The 25,323-nt window shown below is 37.9% G+C and overlaps 1 protein-coding gene across 2 annotated transcripts in view; it reads right to left on the bottom strand.

The window, feature by feature from the left end:
• The window catches only part of C6 (complement C6), a 745,556-nt gene extending 720,949 nt beyond the window's left edge, over positions 1 to 24,607 (bottom strand). Inside the window, exon 1 of one of the 2 annotated variants that reach the window (XM_044069804.1) lies at positions 24,312 to 24,607. The gene's annotated coding sequence lies outside the window, so the exon portion shown is untranslated. Of the gene's footprint in view, positions 1 to 24,242 lie in introns of both variants that reach the window. The other variant, XM_044069796.1, reaches the window with a different exon arrangement.
• Positions 24,608 to 25,323: the final 716 nt, after the last annotated feature.

The following is a 25,323-nucleotide window of genomic DNA, read 5'->3' on the forward strand; positions in this document are numbered from 1 at the left end:
TAGGAGTTTTTGTTTTTTTATATAAAACATAACTTGTTACCATACATCTGAATCAGTGCAAAATATTCCAATTGTGTTTTTTGTTTGCACACATCTTAGAGATGGGAAGGAAAGAAGAGGGGGGGGAAAGGGGGGAGAAGAGGGGAATGAAGGGATAAATTTAATAATCTTTTCAATTAACCAAAATATATAAAGTTTTATATATAGCAGCAAAACATATGTAAGTATACAATAATTACAGTTAAAAATGGGATCTTTGTAGCAGCAGAGCATGTGTAAATATACACTAAATACAATAAAAAAGGGGCCTTTTTCTAAAAACTATCTTAAAATATTTTAAAATTGATTTTGGGAAATAAGTTAATAATTAATTAGATCTTCGTGAATTAGATGTTAAAGTTTAGCTCTCCTTAATTTTAGAACTGAGCTTATGCTTAAAGTATCATTTAATCCTGGAGTTTTATTTGCATCTAATCTCAGTTGCCATGTTAATTCTTTGGATTCCAAAACAGCTTCCCAGTCACCACCCCTTTCATTCTGTATCACTTGCTCAAGAATTATGAACTTGAGATTGTTTGGACAATTTAGTGAATGCTTGTAGAAGGCATTATTTTCCTTCTTTTTCTCTATGTCATAGGAGTGTTCGTATAATCTTTTTCTCAACTCTCTCTCCGTCTTTCCAATATAAAAACTATTGCACGTAGTGCATAGTCCTAAGTATACCACTCCTTTAGTGTTGCAAGTGTAATGTCCCAGTGACTTGATGTCAAAGTTCCTTGCCTTCAGAAACAAGTGGGAGTCATGGATCACCATGTGACATTGTTTACAAGCCCCACATTTGTAAGTTCCTTTTTTGGCTCCATGTCTGTTGGCCTGTGGGTGTTGTCTTCTCTCAAATATTTCTTTGAGGCTAGGACCTTTCTTTCTGATAAATTGTGGTTTGTTTTCCAATATAGATTTGAAGTCATCATGTATTTCAAGAACCGGCCAATGTTTTAGTATCGACTGTTCTATCCCAATGTTGTCGTTGGAAAACGTATATACAAAACCACGACCTTTCTCTACACTGTTTTTACTCACAGCATTTTGCATTGAATTTGTGCATCCAACACCTAACAGGGGTTTATAAGAACTACCTCTTAGGTTGGTGACTTCTTGTGTAAGGGTAGATAGTAGGTCCAATGGATATCCATGCTTCAAAAACATATTGTGTAGTTTAGTGATTTCATCCTCAAAATCATCTTTTTTGCTGCACATTCTACTGGCCCTAATCAATTGTCCTTTTACAATCCCTTTCTTCTGGTGAAAGGGGTGTTGGCTGGTGAAGTGTAGCAACGAGTTTGAAAAAGTTGTCTTTCGAAAAATTTTGGAATGAACCTGTTTTGTATTATGGTCTTTGTAAATAGAAACATCCAAGTAATTTAGGTTTGTTTCACTTACAACGTAGGTGAAACACAAAAAACTAGTTGTAGAATTGATGTAGTTTAAGAACAAATCCAGCTCATTTCTAGTTCCTTGCCATAATATACAGATGTCATCCAAAAACCTGCGGTAGAACATAATATGATTTGCCCATTCTTGCTGAAAAATGTATTTACTTTCCCACATATGGAGCACTGCATTGGCGTAAATCGTGGCACAGGGTGTTCCCATAGCCACCCCTCTTTTTTGTTTGAAAATTTCGCCATTGAAGAATATGAAGTTATTTTCCAGTATTGTTGCCATGAATTTTACTAGTAGGTTTTTGAAAGTATTGCTAAGATTTGTTTCATTGTTGAGAAATTCGGTAAATAGACATAAAAGATCTTTTTCCCAGTATTCCACACCAAACTGGGCTGGAATGGTTTACCGAATTTCTCAACAAGGAACTAGAAATGAGCTGGATTTGTTCTTAAACTACATCAATTCTACAACTAGTTTTCTGTGTTTCACCTACGTTGTAAGTGAAACAAACCTAAATTACTTGGATGTTTCTATTTACAAAGACCATAATACAAAGCAGGTTCATTCCAAAATTTTTCGAAAGACAACTTTTTCAAACTCGTTGCTACACTTCACCAGCCAACACCCCTTTCACCAGAAGAAAGGGATTGTAAAAGGACAATTGATTAGGGCCAGTAGAATGTGCAGCAAAAAAGATGATTTTGAGGATGAAATCACTAAACTACACAATATGTTTTTGAAGCGTGGATATCCACTGGACCTACTATCTACCCTTACACAAGAAGTCACCAACCTAAGAGGTAGTTCTTATAAACCCCTGTTAGGTGTTGGATGCACAAATTCAATGCAAAATGCTGTGAGTAAAAACAGTGTAGAGAAAGGTCGTGGTTTTGTATATACGTTTTCCAGTGACAACATTGGGATAGAACAGTCGATACTAAAACATTGGCCGGTTCTTAAAATACATGATGACTTCAAATCTATATTGGAAAACAAACCACAATTTATCAGAAAGAAAGGTCCTAGCCTCAAAGAAATATTTGAGAGAAGACAACACCCACAGGCCAACAGACATGGAGCCAAAAAAGGAACTTACAAATGTGGGGCTTGTAAACAATGTCACATGGTGATCCATGACTCCCACTTGTTTCTGAAGGCAAGGAACTTTGACATCAAGTCACTGGGACATTACACTTGCAACACTAAAGGAGTGGTATACTTAGGACTATGCACTACGTGCAATAGTTTTTATATTGGAAAGACGGAGAGAGAGTTGAGAAAAAGATTATACGAACACTCCTATGACATAGAGAAAAAGAAGGAAAACAATGCCTTCTACAAGCATTCACTAAATTGTCCAAATTACAATCTCAAGTTCATAATTCTTGAGCAAGTGATACAGAATGAAAGGGGTGGTGACTGGGAAGCTGTTTTGGAATCCAAAGAATTAACATGGCAACTGAGATTAGATGCAAATAAAACTCCAGGATTAAATGATACTTTAAGCATAAGCTCAGTTCTAAAATTAAGGAGAGCTAGACTTTAACATCTAATTCACGAAGATCTAATTAATTATTAACTTATTTCCCAAAATCAATTTTAAAATATTTTAAGATAGTTTTTAGAAATAGGCCCCCTTTTTTATTGTATTTAGTGTATATTTACACATGCTCTGCTGCTACAAAGATCCCATTTTAACTGTAATTATTGTATACTTACATATGTTTTGCTGCTATATATAAAACTTTATATATTTTGGTTAATTGAAAAGATTATTAAATTTATCCCTTCATTCCCCTCTTCTCCCCCCTTTCCCCCCCCTCTTCTTTCCTTCCCATCTTTAAGATGTGTGCAAACAAAAAACACAATTGGAATATTTTGCACTGATTCAGATGTATGGTAACAAGTTATGTTTTATAAAAAAACAAAAACTCCTATATTAATTTTAAGCAATATAGCATTTTAGGTTATTAGGATACAATGCATAAAGTATCCTTTACATTTTTAAACAAATATTTTTTTAAAATACCAAACATTACAACTTTAAGAAATCATTTGCATATGTAATAAATTAGATTGAATTAAGTGAATGTATATAAACTGCCATTTATGCTGCTTTCATTGTACTTGATAAAGCTCGGTAGGAACCGAGTGAAAGCGCTTGTGTTAAACGTTGTGGTTCGTGTGTTTTGGTGAAATAAAACTTCGTACTAGTGTCAACAGCATTGGAATTATTGCCTCCGCTCAGCCATCCTGGAATTTTGTGTTCTTGGTTTTTGGTGCTTTTAACCTCTTTCTTGGAGTATGATGCTCCCAACCACAGTCACTCCCAGTATAACTCCCATTGGCATACCAACAGATGTCAAAAAACGTTCACATGCCCTAGCCCATAGAACCTCTGGATATCCCCTGTGGTGCATATCATACCTGTGCATTACCGCAGTGTGGCAAACTAAGTAGTTTGGAAGTGTATTTGTGGGCCTGGAAAAGTGTGTCAATGTGCGTCCATTAGAGAGTGTGGTTGGGTTGACAATGACATCCGTTCATGTGGATAGCCATGTGTGCTACACCTAATATATGGTTACCATATCTCTGTTGCAGATGTCACTCACCAACACACATATATGTTCTTACAGCACACCAACATGTCAGCTTTGTGGCACATGGAGTAACTACATGCACTTGTAATAGTAATGACTAGTCATTCAGGGGGTTGAACCCCTGTACTGGTAGATGTGTGACAGACGATGCTTAGGTTTTAGTCTCCAAGCCCTTCTCTGATGTACTTTGCCTCTGTCTGTTCCTCCCACACACTCACAGGTGGATGTGGAGGTGTACACCTGCTCAGCAGCAGCTTGTGTTTTGTAAGTGATGGTCATGATCAGGTGATGGCCTCTGCACCTATAGCAGTCCTCCTCTAGCTAATTGCATGTGGAACAGCTGTGATGATGTTCCCATAGCCATTCACATGAAAAACACAGTACAATATCTAGGAACATCATGTTGGTGTTTGCCCATGACAGTCGCTGTGAGTGGTACCTGGATCTGGTGTTTGGTAAACGGCATCACAGATGATATCTGGATGTTCCTCAAAAACATACACAGTGGTAAATAACCTAAAAACAGGAGGGTGATGTGCCAGACATGACTACAGCATGTAAGTGTAGCTATGCTTCATTGAGACTACTGCCTGTTTAACAAGTTGTGTGTGGTAATGGCTATTCTGCATGTTTTAAAACTGACAAGACAGTGCTCTGTTTGTGAGGGACCCCCATCTGTAAGGCCATCTGTGGACTGGTCAGTGTGTGGAACCATTTGTTCCCTGTGTTACTCACTGAACACACATCTGTGAATTGCAGGAGCATAGTGTGAGGATTGCAGCTGGTACATGGTGACAGTGATGAGTTACTGCCATTGCATCCCTGTCTGGACATATGTTACATGAAACAGTGGTATGACAGACACTGTCTGGGGTTCTCAGTGACATGCCAATAATGGATCACTGTTCATAGCTGCAGTCACAAGTCTTCTACACTTTGTACAGATGTCATGCAGTATATATGCATGTGTTGTGCTCCCAATGCAAATGTATACCATCTGATGTGTTGGGTTGATGGTCATATCTATGCATGCTGTTAAAAGTAATCCTGAATGCTGTTGACTATTACTAAGCTATATCTGTGTTTAAACTGCAACACCATAGGCTGCATGGGTTTGGAGGTCCCAGCAGAACCTCCTGTCCCACTTCAGCTGGCCATGGCACAGGGCACCAGCATATCTGGGGCCCAGCCTTGGACCTCCACCTCTGTTGGCTCTGCACCACCTTCTACTGAGGATGGGGCTTGTCCCCCCTTGGAGCAGGTCCAGACAGGAACATGTCCGCTGTCGTACAGTCCTGGACGTGGTGCATGGGGGCTCAATAAGGGGTTTCGAGGCCAGATACACCAGCTCAAGGGCAGAGTGTCACATTTACAGGGTGAGGCTGCCCCTCCTAGACAGCCCTTAGCACTGCCACCTTTGCAGCTGTTTTGGTGCAGTGGTGGCTGCCCATGGCTGGGGACCTCTGTCCCAGTGTTTCCATCTGGGGGTTCATGGGCTTGTGACTGCTGAACACCCCTCCTCGTCCGAGGTGCATCCCCCCACATGTGTCATATACCGACCCTGTATGCTGTCTTGTCTGTCATCCTACCCTACCTATCCTCCACGAGCATACCTACTCTCCTTCCCCCACATCCCCCACATCCCACTCTCACCCTACGGAAACAAAAGGCCAATCGGTTCCTAGAACAACATTTGCCCCATACATAGCTGTCCATTTCACACACGTGTCCACTGGACACATGTAACCCTTTTAATATGCATCACAATGTACTCCAGTTGTCCTCATCTCTGTCTCTCAAGCACATGATCTTAGTATGCACATGACTCCTAAAGGTTCCAGGTACACGGGATGCAGACGACCCCATTGTACACACAACACTACCGGTCCCTCTATGGTTACCCCATTTACCTTTATCATGATTATGATGTCACACACAGCACCTTGCAAGAGTACTGTTCTCACATAATGATTGGACAGGAACTGTTGTGTTAATGTAAATAACATGCACAGAGTGATGTATATGGCCAATGTACAAATGTTTGTGTGTATGAATGACATACATTTCCTATACTGTTGAATGAATGCACTGGATGATATGTTTGTGATAAGGTCCACTGTCTGTATATCTGCCATGGCTTAGTGGTAACTCACAATAGCTGTGTGTGCAGGGTCCTGGTTTCAAGCCTTGCAGAAGCCATTTATTTTGTTGCTGGGCAGAGCAAGGCCATTGGATACGGAGTGATTAAGGCACATTAAAGCTGTTGTGAGCGGGTGTGCATGGGTTTGCATGGAGCTAAGCAATGCTAACCTCTGGTTACAGTGTCTTGCACTCAGTTAGCCTCTACACTGCATTACCAGTGTAATAATTGCATAATGGCAGCTAAACAGGCTTACACCCGCTTGCTCCTGCACTTGCAAATGCACTGCATTTGGTGTTTGCATCTGACACTCACACTCCTGGGTGGGAGTGAGGACTACGATATTACCTTGTGATGACTATTACATCGGATTGCATGCCTACAGTATCGGGAATGGCTGCCCATTAGGTGACAGCATGTTGTTCGACTGTACTGAATCCACGGCCTGTCCAGAGTTTGATTCATATTATTGGTGTGCTCCTCTTACAATCTCCACCTGTCTGGCTAATACACAGGAACTGACACTCTTCAATAAAAACAAGTAATTGGGTTTTGGAACCCACATCCTTCAGCCGAGTCATGCTACTGCATACCTAATATTCTATCATCTTTCTAAGGTTGTCAGTGGAATATGTGCTTTCTGTCCCTATCAGACCTCTCATACGATTGGGGAAAAATACAAACTGAATCAGGGACACGGCATAACAACATCAGGGACACATTTAAATTATTGGTGCTATTAACCTGACACATTGACAGACTCATAGCATATGAATTCATACACATTTTCTGAGGTAAATGATGTTTATAACTCTTAATTGTTGTCATTATTCATTACATGTAATTCACCACCTTTCCTCCAAATGTCACTAGTTTTAGGAGGGATTAAGTGGGACAGAGTCAGAAATTGAGTCGAAATCAGGGATGTCCCTGGAAATCGGGGACAGTTCTGAGGTATGGTCCCTATTTGTTCCCCCAGTGGTTTATGTCCTGTCCAGTGGATGTGCTCTTAGGGGTTGAGAGGTATGGGTGTCAGCTACGCCCATTTCAGAATATTACTTACATCCCCGGGGTGGTCCTAATACGACTGCGCCAGCCAACACCTGCATGCCTAAGCCCATAATTGCATACCCATAGTTCCCCCACCTGCCATTCCTCTACATCACTCATCCTTACTGTGGGGGCAGGTGGGTTATAAACACACCCCTACACACTGCCCACTCTCCCCATGTCTGAACACATGTCGTACATTGTGTCGACCCATGGGTTATCAGGCTTGCACAACCTACTGGTCCGTGTACATCCACAGCCTGGTTTGATAAGTCATTACTGGGACTGCCTTCAATGATCATTAATTTTTGGTGTCCCACAAGGGACATCAATGTCTATGTTTCAAGATTAGACCTGGCAGGTCTCTCCCACTGGTAGTATCCTGCCAGTGGTCTGTGAAGCAGTGGTGTGTTTACCTTTATTGTGTGTCTGTATGTCTCACCGGCCTAGCTGGAGGGGTAGGGGAGGGTTAATGCTACGTGTTACACATTTGTTTATTGGACCCCTCACCCCCATATGCACGGCTTGTGAACATATGTAACTCGTAACTGCTGTATCATATCCTAGCTATATACATGTCTATATTAACAGTCATATATATATATATATATATATATATATATATATATATATATATATATATATATATATGTACACATTACTATATACAAATATATCTGCATATGTATGCATACATGTATATTTATATTTTGCTGTTTATATATATATATATATATATATGTGTATATATATGTATATATATATATATATATATATATATATATATATATATATATATATATATGTATGTGTATATATAATATATATATATATATATATATATATATATATATATATATATATATGTATGTATATCTCACAACATATGGGTCTATGGGTGTCTGCATATGTATATATTTATATGTGGGTGTGTATCTGTATTACGGAGAGGGAGAGGCTTATCTGTATGTCGCTATGGGTAGATATACACACACATACCTCTACATATATACATCTACATCTGGTTATTCCGTTCCTTGCCACATAGATTACACTTTGCTGCAGTGGGACTCATAGTGGGTGTGGCTGCTCATACGGTGACGCCTCTGCCCAATGAACACATTCACTTAAATCCCTAGGGCTGTCCATATAGGCCCACATCAGCCAACACCTGCACACCTAGACCCATAAGTAGCTATAGTTCCCCCACCCACACCTCCTCAACAGTACCCACCCTTACTTTGGGTCCTGGTCTGTTCTGGACACACCACTACATGCTGCCAACTCTCCACTTCACGGGACACATTTCATACAATTGTCTCGGCCCATGGGTCATCAGGGTTTCCCACCCTTGTATTCCAAGTGTGTATACACCCCAACCAGAATGTTCGGTCTATCACCTTCTTTTGGTCTTGGCAATTTTTGGGGTGTCCCGCAAGGGACGCTCCTTTCTGTGTTCCAAGATTAGAATTCACGGGTGCACTGTGTACCCCCCCAGTTGTATCCTGCCTATGGTCTGGGGAGCAGTGGACTCTTTACATTGTTTGTGTGTATGTTTCCCATGTCCAACTTGGGGGGGGTGGAAAGTCATGCTACGTATTTCATATTTCTTGCTTGGGCTCCTCACTTCCATTGGTATAGCCTGTGAACATATGTCATTCTTGTGTGCTGTTTCCTATCATAGCTTTATATCTGTGTATATCTACAGTAGCTTTGTATACACACACACACACACACACACACACACACACACACACACACACATATATATGTGTGTGTGTGTGTGTGTGTGTGTGTGTGTGTGTGTGTGTGTGTGTGTGTGTGTGTGTGTGTGTGTGTCTGTAAAGCAATGCATACCCCGCGCAAATGCACTTACACATGCTTACTGGTGTTTATATATGCTTGAACCTGCTTACTAGTGCCTTATTCATTATGACACTGACACTTCACTCCGGTTAACTTTTAATTGATATTTTGCAGGTTATACAGCGGACAGATGTCACAATATGTTCATGTACAGATTACCGATGGTAAATGGTATGTGATGCAGTGGGATTCAGTATGGGAATGTCTGTTCGTTAGGTGGTTGCTCTAACCAATGCACTATTGCTGTGCTGCTTCATTTGCATATATACCCATATACCCATGGATCCTGGTTCCCCAAATACACACCCCAACGCCTCCCTAACACTGCAGTCATCCATTCTCCAGTCAGATTTGCGTTGTATCCACACCACTACACATTGGCCACTCCCTACTCCTATAGACCCATCCCATCGGTTGACTCACTGCACGTATCCTCAGAACTCCCAAACATTTAGTCCACAAACATTGGTGACATGAGCGACCAAAAGAATATTATTCACAATTTTTGGGTTGTCCCACATGGGACACACATGTGTTTATGTCAAGATTAGACTCTATACTTTATTAAATCCTTACTCCCGTTAACATGACACTACAATAACTTAATAAGTATGACTATGTGGTAACGCACATGTTACACATAAGAGCCTAATTATGTACGTGTTCAGCGTATTTCTTTTACAAATAGACCGGTGTAGTAATTGGCATTGCCATAGCAGGAAGATCACAGGAATAATTCCATGTGTGGGAAAGTCCTCACATTTGATTATTTTCAGCACAGCACTAACTTTGGACATTGCACACACTTCTGCGTTTTAGCAGTTTCGTACCGTCTCTCTTCTGCACAACCTATTATTCTATCTACTGTTGAGGTTTGTAAGGGCACATTCATGTTATTTATGTCTGCAAATGGAATGAATGTGTTACAGAGAATGTACTTCTACATATTGATGTCTGCATGTGTGTATGCATATATACTTATAACGAACTCACTGACCTCCACGGGGTGGTCCAATTAGAACCAGCCCATCCAACCCTGGCACACCTGGCTCCATAATTTCATACCCATAGTTCCACCACCCTCACCCGTGTTCAAAATACATGCATACCATCCATTGTCCGCTTGTTATCGCAGCCATGACACACCTCCACACATTGCCCTGTCCCGAGCGTTAGGGGCCCTACACATCTGTTGTCCCCACCCATGTATTCTCAGGCTCTCCCACCATTTAGTCCTTGAACATACTTGCCCTTGCTTGTGTAATGGTCGGATGGCCAAATGGTCTATCAATTTTTGGGTAGTCCCACCAGGGACTACCCTCTGTGTGTAAAGTAGACTTAGCATATCAACAATGTCACTCCCACTGGTAATATCCTGCCTGTGGTGTGAGTAGCAGTGCTTTGCTCACTCCTGCCCAGCTGGATATGACATACGCTGACAGCGCTATATAATACTGGGGTTGGTGTTGATTCCCTTCTCATTCCTTTTGTATGCTTTATTGTTACATCGTTCTTTCTTCATATATATATATATATATATATATATATATATATATATATATGTGTGTGTGTGTGTGTGTATATATGTATATATGTGTGTGTATATATATATATATATATATATATATATATATATATGTGTGTGTTTGTATATATATATATATATATTATATAACTGTCTATACTTATATACATTTCCTATGCTGGGCACTGCTTAGACCCGCGCCAGTACACTCAGACTTGCTTACTGGTACTTATATGTGTTTACTGCTGCTTATTTGTGCTTACACCTGCTTACTAGTACCTTATTCATTATGACAGTGCCACTTTGCTTAAATGATATTTAAGTTAAATATCTCATGCAATACTCTTATGTCGGTTTTATGGCAGAACGACATTCATTCCACATGGAAAATTATATGTGCTATTGTTGGGCTTGAACCGTGAATGCCTGTTTGTTAGGCGGATGGTCTAAACACTACACTATTGACATTTATGTTGACTCCACATGTTTTTCTCTATTTGAATGAATATGATGTGTAAGCTATGCTCGGTGGAGGGCAGCGACACACAGACATGCTGCACTTTGCTTACACCTTCGATATTGCAGCAATTCAAATGTATCATAGGGACACAGGGAATCTAATTGTGAAAGTTCTAGGGACAGGGCTCAACATTCCACTACTTGCTTGTGTGTTTAATACTTTGATTTTATTTCACTGTTCATGGACACTCTTGTATGCTTAGCATACATTTTGGTATCCACGGACACTGAATTACTGACTTACTACTAGCGGTGGGCTCTACTAGTAGGCATAGTAGGTTTTGCAAGTGTTGGGGCATGTTTACGCCTCTGTAGAGTACTTGTACATGCCCCCTGTACTCGCACACATTTCCTGTGCACGTCACGGGTGCGGCAGCATGCCCTCATACATATTCATATGGCGCTGCTGCGCCATCTGTAGTGAGGATGCTTGACGCAAAGCTAAAACTGTCCTTGCACTGAGCTTCTTGAATCCCGGTCAATGTGTTGCACCCTGCTCTAGGTAAGAGGGATATAAAGAGAAACACAACTGCTTGTGTTGGGGGTATAATTATGGAATAACCACTGACAAAGAAGTAAGGAATCTTTTCTTAGGACTGAAGTGATATGATAAAATGTCTGTAGATGATGTCAAATAGGATGCAAATAATGTGGCATCATAAATTCTGAAAACGGCATGCAAAATTATAGAAACTTACTATAGATTTTTAAGTGTGCTGTTATAACAATAGTTGTGCCAGAATTATGTCGAATGTTCATAGTTTAAAAATAAAAACACGTTTATCATTTGGCAAAAAAAGAAAGTTATTTCATCTGTATGCACAATTCTAGTAAGAGATTACAGACAGTAATAACCAGGGGTGCAGTAAATAAGGAGGGGTGGCCAGATCCTCTTCCCCCAGCTAGATTCAAACCAGTCAGTTCACATATCTGCTCTCACATTGTATAACCTATCTTATTTATTTCATTGGTATACAACATATGATGTAACAGTAGATTGGAAAGCCATTTAACTACAAACATTGATGTAACAGTAGCTTCGAAACTCATTTAACTCATTCACTCCAATGGAGCTCAGGAAGTTTGCACTATTAACTTCCAATAGGCAGAGCCTAAGCCTTTTGACAGAATCAAATTATGTCCTCACATTTCAAACAAATGTTTATATCTCTGGAACCATATGGCTTATGAAAGAAGTACAAATGGCAAACTCTTCAGCACAAACTATTTTTATAGTGATAGTATTCTTTAGGTTCTAGGTCTTAAATCAAATTTTATAAGTCACAGTAAACACAGTAACTATAACATTTGTAATATTTTGTAAACAACTTACAATATCTCAGCAACCACTCAAGTTACACACATACCCTCAAGCAGTGTTTTATTCATCTAGCTGAGAACTTTCATATGAGACTAAGGATTTCTGTCTGTTTTACTTGTTTTTTGAGATATTTAGAAAAATGTAAAAATTATATCTATATAAATTAATATCATAACAGCAATAGTTAATAAAGCAATAACCAATGACGTTGGTGTGGTGTATTGAAGATTTATCTACGGTTGGTGTGGTTTGATCATGAGGGCGAAGGCCAAGTGATTAAATAAAGCCAAACATGGAGATATTCCTTTCTCTGTTGCTTCCTTTGCACAGCACTTATGTACTGTATAAGTGTGGGAACGTAAGTCCTATATGCATGCACAGTACCACAGAAAAGCCCCAGCCTCAGGCCACCCCTCCTTATTTACTTTCAATATACCACACCATGGAGTCAGTTATTGCTATTATACAAAGACATTATTTAAGGAAAAAAATACTTACTTTGACTGTCTTTGCATAATGCCTCTGTGGTGCCCTTCCACATTTTCTCCAGTATCCTGGGGCTTTTCTGATGTACTGTGCATGTGTATAGGACTTACGTTCCCACACTTATGCAGTACATCAGTGCTGTGTAAAGGAAGCAACAGAGAAAGGAATATCTCCATTGCTTTTTTATTATTTTTTTATTTATCAAGAAAAAAGAAACTGGGAGACTTTTAATGTTCGGGAGCAATGGAACAGAGAAAATAAAAGGATAATCAGGTCCATTTCTTTAGTTTTGCAGAATGTACATGATTATCCTCTTATTTTTCTCTGTGCCATCTCCCTTGTTCATTTGAGGCTTTCGGTTTTAAAAATGTATTTACAAAAAAAAAAAAAAAAAAAAAAAAGAAAGAAAAGTAAGAGTTTTATGAGACACACTAACAGAACTGGACCTTTTGCCATTAGTATATTCTCGGATTTACAACGGGCAAGTTGGTTGGGCTGACCAATCAGCTTGCTCCTTTTTGAATATTACTGGCCAGTCATTGTATAATATCTATTTACTTGCACTAGACAGAGGTCAAATATTAATGCAGTTGAGTTTGCCATTGTGTAAACTTTACAATAAAATCTTTTAAAACCTTGTACATAGCATGGTTTTAGAATTATTGATGCAAATATGAGCAAGCAATATATGACGACTAGAGATGTCAGTAGGAGTTAACTCCAAATGCACTTGGAGGCGTCATTCGGATGTAATGAGTTAATTACAAACATAAGTAGTGGACACTCATTAGCTTTAAGCAAAGCTTTTTAGAAACTCTTGCAGCCCCAGGGAATCTTTACAACCATCTGAAAGGGTCTTCTAACATCACAATCATCATCATCTATGACAACATCCCCTTTTTCCCATATTTTTACATGGTGTCAAGATGTTATGCCAACTGCTGCCTCCTCTCTCAATTCACTGCAACTGTCCTACCTTCTTTGAATGTTATGCCTGACTGCCACACACCTTCTGTCACATAATCTATCGATCTGTTGGATGGACATTCTCGTTTCCTTTTGCCTTCTTCCTGTCTCTCCCAAATCTTCCTCTCCAAATCATCTTCTGTTTTCCTGCACATGTGCCTTAGCCTCTGTAATCAGTTATCTTTCACCTTTTCTGCAGTTATAGCTACTTTGGTGCCTGTTCTGATGTCAACATTATTTTCTCTGTCCCACAATATGCATTTTTCCACCCATCTCAGGAACTTTGTCTCCATCACCATGAGCTTCCTCAGCTACTACACCTAATGTGCCATAAGGAAGCAACAGTTGCATCAGTTTTGTACACCTTACTTCTCAACCTCTTTGGCATTCCTCTGTCACACACTAACCCTGCCACTCTATACCAGTTGACTGTAGCACCTATAGCTTTGACAAACTCATTCAGACTTCAGTTCTCTTCAACCATTCCCCCCAGATACTTGAAGCTATTAGTCTGTTCCACTATTACCATTCAATCTCATATATCTTTTCATAACAAATTGCAAAGATTTAATATCAATTACACAAAATGCTAGCCACAAGATCATGAATAGACATTTCTGAGAAATTAGTGTTTTGTGTGGAGGTAAGTCCTCTACACCCATACAATAAGTTCTACTCTACATCTCCTATAACTTATAAGAATCTCCTCCAAATCCACTATTACTTAGACAAAATGCACATACTGGGTTTTCAAAATAAAATAACAACAAATAAAGTTTTTTATAACAAAAAAAATGTTTAAAGATGTTTCCTTTTTAAAGAGCTATGCTCAAAAATTTTCTAACTTAAGCACTTGCATTTCACAAAAAGGAATGATTTCACCTCTGGAAAAGGTCACTTGCAAGATTTGTTTATTAATATTCCTCCAAAATTTGTTCTGTCATGACAGTCATGAGTTATAAAGAAATTTATGACATGTTGATTAAATACCTTTCTATATATCAAGATTCTTCACCTTCCTGTCCATTGGTCATATGCATTCCATGAACACTCCTAATGTGACCTATGGAGCTTTTCTGGACTTAATTATTTAACTACACAAAACAGAACAGTTTACAATTAAAGTCACATTGATAAATGCTTGTCTTTGAAGTTTGAAGAACTGCCTGCAGCAATTGTGTAGATGAAACCTATATTTCATGTAAGGATATTTTTACTAATTTTCTTAGGAGTTTGACTTTGTGCTTTTTAGTTGGTGTTTCCCCTCTTAACCTAGAGATTTGCTTTTGGTTTGGTGGTCTCCCCTCTACACCCAGAGATTTGCATTTGGTTAATGTTTCCCTTCTTAATCCTTAGATTTGCTTTTGGTTTGGTGTCTCCCCTCTTCACCCTTAGATTTGTCCAGATCCAGACAGGAATTATATCAATCTCATCACTACAGGTAAGAAAGTTTAGCCTTGTTACAGGTAAGTAAAATAGAGTGGCTTGGTTGGTTTTGGAGAGTGCACTATAAATCAGAAACAGTGTAAAATAATTTAACTGTAGTTAATAGTTATAGACAAAGTTTGTGTTTTTTTTCTACTGTACAGCCTTTTCTCGTAATGCTTGACTCCAGCTAAGGAATAAAAAAGTTGCATTCCATTGAAGCAGTGTTGAAAAGAAGCATCCAACTTAAAATAATGCCATACACCAGATATCACTTGAAATAAAGTCATGATTATCATGATCTTATTTTAAGTAGGATGTCTCTTTATTTGCAACCACTGAATTTACAGAGGTTGATTTTTGGGCATACGTCAATAAAACAACAAAAAGAAGAGAAAATTGAATTAGTCATCCATACATCGGTATGTTCTATAGGCAATTCATTTGGTTGGGAGAGGTATCCTGAGAGGGTGATGGGTGTTAATACTTAAAATTGTTGATTCTTGGAAGGTTTGTGTAAATATGTATACTTGTATCTCATTGCGTTGGATTGCTTGTCAGAATAAGGCAAATGATTTTGCCCCCCTACCTTCAGTGTTCAACTGAAATCTTATTATTGTGGTGCTGAAAACCAAGAGGGAAAGTATTACGTATCTGATGCACCTGTTAGCCTCACAATGATGTTTTGCTGCCAGATGAAGTTTTGTATGTTCCAAGAAAGAACGTTTCACATCATTCATAATGAGATAGCTTTATGCCCTTTTGCCTTAAAGTGCATTGTCATAGCAAATATAAATAGCAAATCTCTGCTGGAATAATCTCCTTTCCATATACAATATCAGACTTTACCCATGTTTGATACAAAAATGTATGTTAGTTTTGCATTTTTTATAAGGAATGCCCTTGAACATTTTCCTGAATCTAAAAACTCCTTATATGACATCATGACTGTGAACCCTCTAAACCGCTCAGCCTACATTGGTGCATAAGCTACTGTTTTCACATATTAAGTGCTGTAACAGGAGAATCTTATGTTTCACAGGTGGAATACCCAATATTGAAAATTGAAATGTGATGTTTTATTAGTGAAACCATAAGCAAGTAGCTGTTTCTCAAAAGATATATGGAGGTTTTGATTAGCCACAGTGTTTTGCTGCGGATATATATATATATATATATATATATATATATATATATATATATATATATATATATATATATATATAGGTGTAATTTTAAAGAACAAAAGTTCACTACTTCGAACTTCAAAAGTACACCCACACTAACGCGAAAGTGCACTTTCACAAAAGTGCACTCTCGCGAACCAGCTAGACCGAACAGGCTAGCAGTCACGGACCTTAGAGTTAGGGCACGGGTTAGGGTAGGGCTATCCCCTTACCTTGACCCGTGCCCTAACCCTAAGGTCTGTGACTATCGCACCACAGTGGAAGACATTCCAAATTGGGCTATGTCCTCCACTGTGATGCAATAGTCACGAACCTTAGGGTTAGGGCATGGGTTAGGGTAAGGGGATAGTTAGTAGGGCTATCCCCCTACCTTGACCCGTGCCCTAACCCTAAGGTCCATGACTATTGCACCACAGTGGAGGACATAGCCCATTTTTCAATGTCCTCCATTGTGGTGCGATAGGTTCGGTCTAGTGAGCTTAAGCGAAACTGCACTTTCATTAAAGTGCACTTTTACTTAAGTGGGGATGTACTTTCCCATTTTGAAAAAGTGAATTTTCATTGTAGGAAAGTACACCTATATATATATATATATATATATATATATATATATATATTTTTTTTTATTTATATGGGTCTACTTTACATGATTGACTTTTCACAAAGTCGAAATTCGTATGGCCGAGACCATATGATCGACTCTTGAAAAGCCGAACATGTAAAGTAAACACAAAAACACAACCAACACTTACCTAAACGCTATTAGCAGGGGGGCTATGCCCCCCACCCCACCCATCATAACTAAATATACCAACTCAGAGATTGCACTACAGTGTGGAAGAGGGAAATTTTCCCATTCCGCACTGTACGGAGATATCGGTTCCCCATGGTCAGCTTTTCAAAAGTCGATCATATGGTCTCAGCCATATGAATTTCAACTTTGTGAAAAGTCGATCATGTGATGGGGACCCATATATATATATATATATATATATATATATATATATATATATATATATATATATATATATATATATATATATATATGGTTTACTATCAATTATCAATTAGTCGACTGTAACACAGTCGAAAACTGATATTGTCTAACCAAAATGTCGGGTCGTACAACATCGAATGAAGAAAATGCCGAACCAGATGTCCAAAAATGTCAATGTTGACATTTTCAAACTAAAAGCAAACTCAGAGACTTTCTGCCTTTCAAAGTTGCCAGACTACATTTTATTTTTGCGGGGGGGGGGCACAAGTCCCCCTGCACCCCCCACACCCCCCTTACTTATATATACAAACTCCAAGATCGCACTACAGTGAGGGTAAGGGTACATTTCCCGATCCCCACTATAGTGCGATCTGGCTTGTAATGTCGGAATTCACAACAGCGAATGCTATATAACGTGTTTAAAAGTTATTACATATGTTTTTTCTCTGTATTTTTGTAGATTATGTATATCTTGACATTGTTTAGTAGTTTGTAGTGGAGCTTTTCTCCCCGGGCCTCTACTGAAAATGGACATATATCCAGTTGGACTAGCCCGGTAATCAAATGTAAAATAAAATAAATAAAAATAAAAATAAATATATTGCATTCGCTGATGTAAGTTCCGACATTTCTTGTGTCGATGTTTTGAGTCGACATATGGCTCACTCGACATTTTGTAAATTGCACAAGTTGCGATCAAAAAATTGATAGTAAATCTATATATATATATATATATATATATATATATATATATATATATATATATATATATACATGCATACATATTAGGGCTTTACTATATCAGGCACTTGTCAGAACAAATTAGCTGGTAACTCCCTTTCAAAATAATTATGCTGTTCTACATTAATTGTGCAACTACTAGCTTCTTACTGTTGTACCGAACACCAAGAGGAAACATATGTATAACTGCTTACCTCACAGTGTTGTTCTACTGACAGATTTGTAGTTATGCAACTTTTATGCATTGCCTTGATTAAGTGACAGATCACAAGTATACAAGGCACTGAAAAATGTTGTCATGTCTGTTACAAAATATGGGTGGAGGTGGGCTACTTGGTGGCTTGTATTCTGTAGTAGAAATTGTTGTATTGTTGAGTTTGTTTTATTTTCTTTGACATTCCAGCTATTTAGAGCAATTTGTCAAGCAGATTACAGTTAATGCAGTAAAAGTATCTTCCGCACTTATTTTTTATTTTATTATTTTTGTCACTGTCCCTCAGCTGTATACTCAACTTTGAGTCTGAGACTTCTATAACAGATATTCAACAACATTTCTAAGTTCTGTAGAATACACATTTTTTTCCTGCTTCTGCATCCCCCACTGCCTAAATCACAAATGCCATGCTTTCATGGTCCCTACCCTCTCAGGAGCCCTTATTCTGTAGTGTTTCCATCATATACAGGTTCACTTTTCTATACTTGACAGCTGTATTAATCATTTTGATTTGTTTGAGGTTTGTAACATATGTTCAGTGTATACCTAAAATATGTTTCACACAAAATGACTGCATAATAAAAAGTAATGCCATTTCCTAATTACATTAACACATGCTGCTCTGTACAAAAAAGAATCATTACAGTAAACTTAGGCTTGTAAGGCAGTATCCAGTTGAGCTTAAGCTTCATAATACCCAGGGTATGCATTAATATCTCTTCAGTGACAATACCAGCACATGCTGTTGCTTATATGTGATATCTTTCTCTTTGTGTCATAGCACTTCATCATCCCACATAATATTTTTATATATCCTATTTTCCACAGCCATAGTGCAATCTGTTTATTTGCCAGTCACTAATCACTTACATTTGTCCATAACAACGTGGGTCTTCATCCATTCCATCCAATAGTAGTGAGTCTGTATTAGTTTCTCTGCATGACAACCCCCTCCACAACAAGCACTCATTAACCCCTTCTGTTTTACACTCACTGATGTCTGTTGAACTTAACTTTATGCACCACCTTCCTAATAACATCAAAGCAACAAGAAGTAAAGAAAACCATCTTTCTAAACACTTTATACCTCAGGAAGAGTAAAAAAGGAAACTTGTCAGTCTGGTTTCATAATCCTGCTTCGTATTTGATACTTCTCACTCATATGTACACATTCTGCAGAACACTTTCCATTTTTTTCAACCCAATTCAAATTTAAATTCAAGTTTATCAAGGTTCTTGAAATTAAACATCATTATAATTAAACAAAAATAATTGTGGTAGCAAAATACTAAACTACAATTTATGCTCAGATAAAGTTTGAAATATTTAAATTAGATCATAGTCAGGGATAAAAAGGTGGGTCTTTAGGGACCTCTTAATACTGGTTAACATGATAGACTATCTCACCTACTTTGAGAGAAGGTTCCAGAGACAGTCAGCTTGCTAGCAAAAGGAATGAACACATGAGGTTTCTCTGTGTACCATAAGAACATTCAACTGTCACAGAAATGATGAACACAATGATCAAATAAGGTTTTAAGGGACCAGGTGATCTTTCAGACAAGAGGAGCTCATATCATCTAGGGCTTGAATAAAGCCGAGCAGAAACTTTGAAGGTGATAACTGAATTATTTGACAAGCAGTGCCGACTTCACAGAACCATGTTTAAACTATAGCAACATGACTTCTGAAATCTCTTTAAGATTTCAAGATCCTGTCATATTAACATCTGTTATAAAAAAAACTTCAATTGCTTCTTATATCCCATATTCTTAGATTCTGGTTTATTTGTTTCAAAATGTCAGCTTGAAAAGCATTATACTAATGGGTTCAGAGTACATGGAATAAGTCCAGTACTCTTATATCTCTATCTATGCAAGACATTTCTAGATGTGTCAAAGGTATGGCTAAATTCTGTTAATGAATATGTACAGTTATATTTTCAGCACGAACCTTTGGAACTTTTCTGCTTCAATGGATATTAGAATCTGTGAATACAAGGGAATTTGAAAGTGGATCTTTAATACTTCTTTATTTGTATAAGCTTTAATAATTTATTATTAAAAAAAGTGGCTGTTTTTTCCCAATGGTCTTACATCTTTAGTGAATTATTTTACTGTTTATGTATTTTATAATAATATGTACTAATTAATAATTATTCATGTTTACTTATTTATCTAGTTTTGTTAATTTTGTTAATCCTATTCAGTCAAATATTGTTTTACAAGGAAGGTGCAAAGAGACATCATACATCAGCAGTTAATATATTTCATAGACTTTGTGTGCATGTGTGTGCCTTTTGTGGAAGGTTGGGCACCGGGCTAGCAACTCGACACTATAAAACTCCACTGCCAATCCTGAGCGGACAGCTGATCCGCTGTGGCGACCCCTAACCAGGAAAAGCCGAAAGAAGAATATAGACTTTTTAACATCTTCTAGCAACTGTATCCAGAGTGTTTACATTGCATGTTGTCTAACTGGCTTAAATCTAAAATGTCTAGCAAATGACAAGTTTGTATTCCTACATGTATATTTTTCATCAGTGATTGACATTATTGTACAGAGACTCAGTGGTTATCAATGCTGCCTCACAGTGTTTGGCTCTATCATTATGTTCTCAGTTGGAGTGCTTTCTCTGCAGACTCCGCATGCCTTTTTTCTGTCCACATAGGTTTTTACCAGATAGTTACCTCTCTCATTCAAAATATGAGGCATATGTGATTTGGCAGTCTTCTAAATTGTCCAAAAGTGTGTGTGTGTGTGTGTGTGTGTGTGTGTGTGTGTGTGTGTGTGTGTGTGTGTGTGTGTGTGTGTGTGTGTGTGTGTGTGTGTGTGTGTGTGTGTGTGCGTGCGCACGTGTGTGTGTGCATATGCATGTCTGTCTGTCTGTCTGTGCTCACACGTATCGTGTGATAGGGTGGTACCTCACCCAGATCAAAGTTCACTGCTTTGAGTGCTGAGAGATATGGCATAGGCTTCAGCTCCTCCACAGCCCTAAAAAGCATTACACTGAAAATCAGAAAAAATGGTAGTCAAGTGGCAAGAGATATAAATGTATCCAAATGACAACTGCAATGAAAAGGAATATGGAAAATGTGTTAATAAGAAAAATAAGCTGGACTAGATGACTTTTGGGTTAGCAGAAAGGTGAAAGAGAATGATAGTTTTGACAAGGTAGATAAATGTAGGGGGAACATCAGAAAATAAAATGGAAGTTAGAAACAAAGTTGGATTTCAAGTTAGTAGTAAGAAGAAATAGAGACAGCAAAAAGGCGTAACTAAGATGATGTTTTGGTTAGGATATGCATATACAGAAGTACTGCATTGTTGACTGGTACATTTTTTATTTTATTTTTAAAGCAAGAAATGTGCAAGTTACTCCAGAAGTCATATGAAAAAAGTTTTGTTTCATCTCTTGACCTTATAAAAAATGTCTAAAAAACTGCCTGGGGGAGTACCTTCATATTACTTGTGATGGTTACCTTAATGGTGCAGCATGCATGGGTTAATGAGTAATATATGTTATCTAGCTGGAAGCGGCAGACAATTTAGAGAGTAAAGGAACATTCATGCATTATATTTTGTTTTACTTGTACTTCCCGGTTTTGTCTTTTGCTTATAAGCTGCAAAAACTGTATTGTATAGTACTATCAACTTTTGCAAACCTTATCCTGTTGAATTGTATGACTAGATAAGTGCTGATGTGTTAACTGATTAACTGAAGCTAAATTACCAGACTTTGCCATAGAACTTTCAGGGGCATTCCATTACTCCAGGCATAACACTTGGGGTATTGTAAGATTAATAATGCCATGATCAAAACTTTCTTACTGAGACTAAAATCAAAGATTGCAAGGAATGTCTAAGTATATCAGGCATGATAAGAAACATGAATTCAATATTTTTGACAAATGACTCCATAATCTATCAAAATTTTTACAGTAGCAAAGATTTTAAATATCTAAAATGAATGACTCCTTTTGTGGCTCATGGTTCTTTTTAGGCCTTTTGTTTTTGAACGTTTTGGAAATACATTCTGCTTACAGTACCAATATAAAATACTACTTGTTTTATTATTATGGCTATAATAGCAGCAGGTGAGTCTTGTGCCATTTTTACATATGTATACCACATAAGTTTTAAAGAAATTGTACTTTCAAACTTAATTTCTTTTCCCTTATTGCCCATGGAGGGAAGCTGGACTTTAGGACAAGCAAACATCTGCCTAGTGTACTAAGTGCCTGGGGGTACATTTCTCCTTGAAGTAAGTAAAAAAAATATTATGAATACTTTACAGTGAGCTGTGGAAGAGTTGGAGCCTATATTATGTCTCAGTGACACAAAGCAGAGGAAGTTGTTTTGGGTGGGGTACTACCCTGCCAAAGCTGTGATAGACCATGCCACAACAGAGTATTTATTCAAAGGCCACTCTTATAATGCAGCAAAAAAATAAACTGAAATGAATAAGAAACTTAGCAACACTGCACTTGTCTTATGTTTGTTCCAGACAGAGAAAATGTTAAGTAGACAGAGAACATGCTAAGTAGTTTGCACATGCAAGGGCTAAATAAACTTGCAGATAGCTAGCAGAAGGACTAAGGAATCTTTGGCATGTCTAGTCTATTCATTTGATTAACTACCACCATGTCTCCCCATCCCTTTTAGTGCCTTTCACAGGTTCATAGATTAGTACTAGGCTAATTGCCCTTGCGAGCCATTTTAAGCCTAGCCAATTGTCCCCTGTGAGACTCAAACCCTGTACCTTATGCTTGTAAGGGAAATACCTTAACCATTAGGCCATCCTCCCAACCTCTCTTAAATTCCACAATGATTTCAAAGAGGTAGTTCTAAAAATCCACCATGTGCACCACAGAAAAAAGTACTCACAACCACAGATTTTAAAGAAGTTTCTGCACCATTCCAGTAATGATCAGTTCTACATCCTTACTCTCCTATTCGGACCAGCTCTCACAGTCATCTCAGATGATGTCCCACAATCCCTTTCTCATCCTGTCTTGATTGTGCATATGTAGATCACCCAGTCCCTTTAAGTTCCTATTCTACTCTGTTAGCCCTCTGATAATTTTGGATAATATAACATACATTTTAATAGGAGACTAGAGGGGGCATAATGTAATTCAGGCTGTTTTTGTAATATAGAGCTTCAAAAAGTCATTCAAATTTCCTTTAGAAGCTAAGCACCCCCTCACACACACACACACACACACACACACACACACAACTGAAATATAAAATACACAAGTCTGAACATTAAGAGCTAGAAGGGCAAAACTCTATACCAGAAAATCTACATTTGAGTCCTGCAGTTTGCTCAGGTACTTCTTCATCAACTTCAGAATATGTAATTCTCCATGTTCCCCTTTTCTGTAATCTCACCTGTTTTCTGGCCTTCTGCCTTCTTCCTTAAACTTCTTATTTTGATGCAGATATTTTCCAAAACTTCACAAATACATACATTACAAAAAGTGAGATTATTATTTCTTCTACTGATTTCTGACTGTATATAATGTTTTATATATCCCATTCTATGGCCTTTTGCTTATAAAGCAAACATAAAGAAAAGTATGCCCTCAAACAGTAATAGCATAGCTAATTTTCCATACATAAACAGTGAACATCAACAGTAAAAAAGAAACAAAGCAGGTCAAAAACACTTCTCAAGAACTTTAACTGTCCTCTGAATCTGCCTAAGTGGGCAAAAATATACAGCATATCTGAAAAGAAGATATTATCGAACTCACCCAAAGTGCTAAACAGAAAAGAATTCAGTCAGAAGGAAATGTAGAGATAGCTGTTAGGCAGATGCAAACCTTTCAGTTTCTAGGTATCCAGTGATGCTGAACTGAGAAGATTCCACTGAGATGAATCAGAACTGCCCAGCTTTCAAACGTGTAGGCAATGTGGGATGTACATTCGAAGGCATCTGCCTACTGCTGACCAAGAAAACAGTGAAGAGCTATTCTGATAGTATAATTTCTATTTTTGTTTAAAACATTTAGTTCACTTCTGCTGATCTGATTTACAGTGTACACATACTTCAGATTTAATGGCGATCACTACCGACTCCTTGCCCTGCAGGGTCCCATCTGCAAGTCATTAGAAACATATTAACACATGTCAACATGAAGCTGGAATGCAAATTCCTCTGCAGTTCATGGATTATGTAAATGAAAACATTTGGCCTACTCTCCACCCTCATAGTGTGTCCCAACTTCTTTCCCTGCCCCCCCCCCATCTCAACTAGAAAGAGATGATAGTGTCTGTTAACTGAAGCCTGACCTCTGCTTTTTCACCCCACAGCAATCATCAGATTATACAAATGCATATTAATAATCTGCTTGCATTCCTCCTTGTAAATGAATTCAAACATTTTGATGAATCCACATATGCACATGACAATGGAATTACATGAGAAGAGACCACGTCATGTGGCAGCAGGCAAAACATCATATTAAAGCAGTAAGGAAAAGCAGTGCCTTTAGAAACAGTGATACTATAACTTGCAAAATTAATTATTAATGTTGCAAATTAGAAACAAATAATACACTGTGCACCTTCAAAAAACATTATACATCATAATACAAATGTATATTGAAGGTACATATCTGCAAATAAAAAAATAATATATACTGAAAGTTAACAACTGTTTGAAATCTGCCATGATTCATTTATTCTCTGTAAAAGAGACACAGTAATACAGAAAGGGGCAGAAATATTTAAGTACCTCAAATGAATGTGCAGAGTCTAAGTGGATATCATCATTTAAATATAATACAAAGAAGGCAGTTCAGAGTTACAGGATGAACAGCTCTGGAAAGGAAC

This window comes from Protopterus annectens, chromosome 1.part0 (genome assembly GCF_019279795.1).
Source record: "Protopterus annectens isolate FY-2018-M chromosome 1.part0, PAN1.0, whole genome shotgun sequence".
Taxonomy (NCBI): Eukaryota; Metazoa; Chordata; order Ceratodontiformes; family Protopteridae; genus Protopterus; species Protopterus annectens.